Below are 6160 nucleotides of genomic sequence, written 5' to 3' on the forward strand. Positions count from 1 at the left end.
ATTGTCACACAGTAGATGTAACACCGACTAAGACGGAATAACATCCAGTAAAAACAATGAGTCAGAAACAAACGCATCTGTTTTATAGATCCTTTAATTGCCCAAAAGTCTCACAGTTTCAAGTTGTCCTGCACACTGTTCCAAGATGATCAGCCAGCTCCGTCCTAACCGACGTCTGTAGGACACAGTGAGAACGCAGGCTCATGAGAAAGAGGGTGAATGTCTGACAGTTTGTTGTTATCTGTGCTCACATGACTTTCCTGTGTTTTACAGTAACATAAAGTGTTTTTCATGTTACGACTTTGACTTTTTACACTTTTTTATTTCGTCCAAATAAAAAAAAAAAGAAAAAAAAAGAAAAGGAATCCTCTTGAGGAGACGATGTGCCGCAGAGCAGCAGTCTCACTGTTACTGCTTTGTGATTGATTCATTGATCAGCAGAAAAAACAATTTACAACTCTTTTGAGCAAAAGTGTGAAAGATTCTTCAGTTCCAGCTTCGTCAATGCGAGCATCCTCTGCTTTTCTCTGTCGTAAATGTCAGTAAAATAACCGGCAGCTGTATTTTAAAGTAATTAAAGTGGCTGGCTTAAAGATGCCTGTGAAGTGGTGTTGTCAATTATAAATCCATGTTTCTATTCAGGCTTGATAGCTGGGTAATGTGTTTGTCTTCTATTCTGCGCCATAAAAAGTGGATAAAGTGAGATTATTCAGGTTAATTCTTCACTACCTCCCTGATAAGAGCGTGATACCACAGTCGGTTTCTGCGCCTCACAATGCCCTCTTTTGCATTATGTAACAGCCCGTTCTCCTCATGTTGAGCCGTTATGACCCGCCGATGTGGTCTTCAAAGATTTGACTGTCACACGGACGAAATCCGGCACATTTAGTTAAAGTGCTGCAGAAAACGCTGCTTTTGGCCGAGGGGAGAACTTCTCGCTCATCCCGTAAGAGTCGAGGCGTGTCTTGTCTTTTTTTTATCTTTGAACACCGGCGAGAAAGAGCAGTAATTATAAGCGGAGATGTTAAATGTGTCAGGAGAAGCTGTTAGAGGTCCTGTCTTTGTAAAGGAAACACAAAGGTGGAACCGCTCTTTGATCCCCGTTGCCTCATCTTCACATCTCCTCGCCATTCTTCATTGGACTTTTTAAACAAGAGGGGAAGAAAAAAAAACTGTAGGACGTTCATAGGAAACACACACACACGCACACCAGACACACACAGAGGACACACAGGGCGGGTGATAAAGTGTAAGTCTTGCACTGGTGATGAGCCACTCTCAGAGACGCCAAGAGACAACACACACATCCGTGTAAGCATCTACACACACATTCAAGGTAAGACTCCTGCTCTAACAAACCTCAATCATATGAGTCAGACTTGTTTGTTGTTGGCTTTTCGTGTGTGTGTCTTTCTGAGGCATGCACTGTTGAAGCAACTGATAAGCAGCAATGTGATATCCACATGTTCATAAAACTGGAGATTAAACACGGCTATTTTTTAAATACCTACTTAACATAGTGCATTTACATTCTGCCAGCTGTGCTCCGGATGTGCACTCACTCGTCCGTGAGTGCCGTCATAAGCTCACAGTAACGTGTTAATAACGCAGTGGGGGTAAAAGCCTGCGCTCTCAGCTGTGGCAGGCTGTTTATCAACAGCTGTAAATCACTTTTGGGCCAGAAAGAACGGAAGCATCCTTGAATGTTGCCCTGCGTTTCTCACGCCACTTTTGAACAGTTTTGAATCCTTGATAAAAAAGAAAAGAAAAAACAGCAGTTGAATTATCTGAACTTTCCCTACATGTGTGGACGCACGTGTGTTCGCTGAGCGAGCGGCGTCAGGATACAAGCTCATACAAGACTAAGGTGTGTTTCATTAAATACAGAGTTGAGAGGGAAGCTTTTGTCGGGAAGTATGTGGTGCGTTTTAAGTTCTGATCTTTGTGAAAGGGCCATAACCACAGGTTGCTTTTGTCTCGCTGTTCCCATAATGCTTGTCACATAACAGCACAGCATTGTTTGGCACACAGGACATGAATAAGCAAGTTTATGTGCTTTATATGCAACAATTAAAACACTGTAAAAAAAGCTGCCTCTCACTTTGACTGGGCGTAAGGAGATGTTGTGTTGCTGTGATCGTGACAAATGAGTTTATATTCGAAAGAGTTTCGATGAAAAAAAGTGTTTTTTTTTGTTTGTGTTGGAAATATTTAAATGAGGATTTTGACATAAATGTATGAAACTCACAGACAGTTGGGTGTTTTGCACTATCACAGTGACAAAAAGCCTCTGTCTGCCTTTTCGTATGTTTCACCTTCTTTTACTACTTTCAGCGCTGACCAGCAGATTTGCATCAGCATCAGAGAAGTGCCAGCAAACAGATGTTTTTTTGTTCACTAAGATTGAGGATAAAGGTATAAAGATGTTCGTTCCATCCTCTTTCCAGCTGATTTGTTTATTTCTGCGTCGATCGAGAGAATTCACAAACACTCTATTGATGGATGAGCTCGGCACGCACAAATAAAAACACACCAGTTTCCTGGTTCATTTACATGACTTTCGCACGCGCTCAACAACGCTTCTCTGTTGTCATATGAAACTTTAAGTAGAATTTTTCTCTTTCAAAACGCAAAACTAATTTTCGACACCTGTTATGAATGTGTGTGTGTGTGTGTGTGTGTGTGTGTGTGCTGTCATTTGCAAATGACCAGAGACCGTTTTGTTTGCCCCGCAGTCGCCCAGCGACATGATTTGCATTTCCGTTCAAAATCTGTGAAATCTAAAGCGACAGTGGGGCCATCATATGCCCGCTTTGTGGAAGTTGGTTTCTTGTTTGACCTGGACATTTGTGGTGTGTGTGTGTGTGTGTGTGTGTGTGTGCGTGCGCGCGCGCGTGTGATACTTCTTCTTTCAACCATAATATGGCTTATAGTTAATGGTGCATTTGATCCCTCTGTTAGCGTTCAGTGAATTAAAACGGGTGTCTAACTGCGTCCGCTGCAAAACTCGACTCTTGTCGGCGAAGTGAAACATGTTTGTGACAGAGCGGCTGCTTTTCAGCATTTTATCTCCATCTCGACACGATAACTTGTTGAAAATCACACGCTCACATCCTGCGCAGTGAGATACGTTATCTGTGTCCCTGTCGTGTTCTCCTCGCCATGAGTGATCTGTCACCAGGAAAATAAACAGTAAATGATGTGTTGTGTGTCTCAGTAAGGTTCATGCACATGCACTGTCCTGCTGTAACAATGTCAGCTACAAAGCCTAAACTTTTGTTACTACACTTCCCCTATTTGCTGTTCCTCTGCAGACAGATAAGGAGTTCTTTCCATGTTTTAATTCTCATGCGTCTCCAGTTTATCATTAACACAATTGAGGGAGAAACCGCCCTGATAAATTCCAGTATGTGGCGTTTTATCATCCCATCACCTCCAAAAACAAAAACTAAGACCACTGCTGTGAAGAATGGTGACCTTTCTCTTCAAATTTATAAAACTATATTTAGTTTCCCCTCCGTTTCAAATAGTATTTCATAAGAAAGGTTCTGAAATGAAAAAGCAGAAGTTGGTAAATGAAGATGAAAATTTAAAACAGCTTTAAAAAACAGTTCACAAACATGTATTTTCAGCTAAAAGGCAGGTCACTGTAGCTTCAGTATCTAAGCAAACTTTACTCAAACAGGAGGAAATGGAGCATTGGTTGGGGACTATTTTCAGTGGTGGATTAATCCACATTTGGTGCTCTGGTGAGTGTTTACAGCAGCAGCAGGAGGAGTGGAGCAACAGTGTATGTGCACTGAGTTAAAATAAACTACATGATAAAGGAACGTGTCACCCAGAGCAACATGTGGCTCACTGATGTGTTTTTAATAGTTTCTGGACAAGAGTGGAGCTCTGTGGCCCAGAGGAGGACGACACGTCACACAGCACTTGTTAGTCGGATCAGTTCATTGTTGGTTTTGGTCTTTTTGTGGAATTTGCTCACAAGACAGCAAATATAGAAAATCAGCAGCTTTATCCTTTCATGGTTTGCTCGGAGGCAAACAGACACAATCACGGTATCAGCCGAGTCTTCACGAGCGATTTCACCTTTAGCTGCTCCTGCTCACCTCAGGGATAAAGACAACAGTAAATACAGTTTTCTACATGAGCTCATGTTCCTGTGTTGTCTTTTAAAGATCCATATTTCCCTCTTCCCCTCTGTTCTATTTGAAGTGTTGATCCATTAGATGTATTTGTGGCTTTAAGGACTAAAAACCATCTCATTGTAGTTTCACATCTCCTCTCTCAGGCTCCTCTCTGGAGCTCTAGTAACAACAGGTCAGTGAACCAATCACAAGAGAGGAGGCTTTAAGCCTCTCTTCTGATTGGCTGGCTGTTTTTTGAGTAAAGGTAAACACTCAGAGAAACTAAATCCTACAAGGTTGGATGGTGGGTCCAGGTGGGCGGGGCTTGGGGCATGGCTGAAAGTGGTGACTGCTTTGTTGTGACATCACAAAGTTACAGAAGTCCTGACGGCTGGTTTTAAGGCTCAGTTTCTGAATACAGGCTGTGTGCATTTCTCTGTGGACTGAGGCTTTGATACTTTCACAGTATTAATATAGAAACTAGACCTGATCTATAATTAAACAACACATGGACATCTACCTTCATACAATATGGGGCCTGTAAAAGAATCATTGGTTTTCATGCATCAAGGAAATTGTTCCAGTACAGACTCTAAAGTAGGGTAAGGGAAACTTATTTTCTCTCACCTACTGAGCCAGCCGTCTGTCATCAATTGTTTCAGCAAAACACCATGAGAAAAGGTTCAGTAATTATGACGGAAACAAAGAAAACATGAAAACATGTCAGGTGACATTATAGAGAAATAAAGCTTGTGTAGAGAGGAAATTTGGGTGGATGGATGGGTCAATAAAACATGGTTATTATTGTAACCATGATAACAAAGCTCCACAAACCTTAACTAAGCATTCATTTTTAACTCAAAACCTAAGCAAACTTTAACCAAAGCATCATGAATCTTTTGGTTTTGGGAGATGCAGACAAACAATGTCATGACAAGTAGAGGTGAAGGTGTCAGATCAGAAAACAGCTACAGAAAGCATGAACCAACAGCGTTTTTTTTTTAATTTGTCGAATTTGCCGTGAGCTGCTGAACGCTCCGCTATGTCCACCAGCTGGTCTCTAACTGTGTGTGTCTGCTGTTTGGTGCTGAGCAGGTAGTGTGCGATGAGAACAGCTGCCTGCTGCGGCCAAAAAACGGCACTCTGAGGGCCGCGAGAGAGAAAACGAGACATTAAAGTTGTGGAGCGGACAGCTGAGCGACGCGCTGAAAACTCACTATAGAGCCGCGTAAAGGCGAAGGGAGCTGCAGAGCCAGGAGGTCATTTTCTGTAAGTTCACGAGCGACGCCTCTCTCTGTTGTCACATTGGTGTTTGATATATGAAAACATGGGTTATAGCTGCTTTTGACTTATTCCTCTGATAATTACTGGTGCTGTTCTTCTTTCCTGTTGGTCTCTCTTCCTGCATCTTGACATAAGGGTTAATGGAGCATCTCTCGGCCGGGCCTGTGTTTGAAGCCAGGCGGCGTGTCATTACCGTGGTCAGCCAGCGACTTCAAGCATGATCTCCAGCTTATTGGAGCTGGTTAAGACCTATGGTACTAAGTTGTTTTTTAGCATAAGTAGCTATACTTCTGAAACACACATGTGTGTACACACACACACACACACACACACACACACACACACACACAGCAAAGACCTCCTGCAGTTTCTCAATGCTGAGACGAACAGGCCCTCAGCAGAATCACCTGTTGTGTTCCTTACTGCTCAAAGGCGTTTCCATAGTAACACCTCAGAGCCCTGGCCCCTTGGTCTATAAGACCCTCAGCAAACATAGACCCCCACCACTACCACCATTACAAACTCCATAAAAACACACACACGCGCACAGGCACACACACACACACACACACACACACACACACACACACACGTACATTGTGCACACGTGGGTGCTCTCTAGAAGCAGCAGTGAATGGAGTATATGGAGGATATAAAGTGTGCCGGGCTAAAGGAGAGAGCACATTGTGAGAGTCGGGCCTCCTTTGTCTGAGCTAGCCTGAAGGAGCAGGGGGTGGAAAGGGTGT

Source organism: Seriola lalandi, unplaced genomic scaffold (assembly GCF_002814215.2).
Source record: "Seriola lalandi dorsalis isolate HSWRI2012SDOR001 ecotype SW California unplaced genomic scaffold, Sedor1 jcf7180002054748, whole genome shotgun sequence".
NCBI classification, from domain to species: domain Eukaryota; kingdom Metazoa; phylum Chordata; class Actinopteri; order Carangiformes; family Carangidae; genus Seriola; species Seriola lalandi.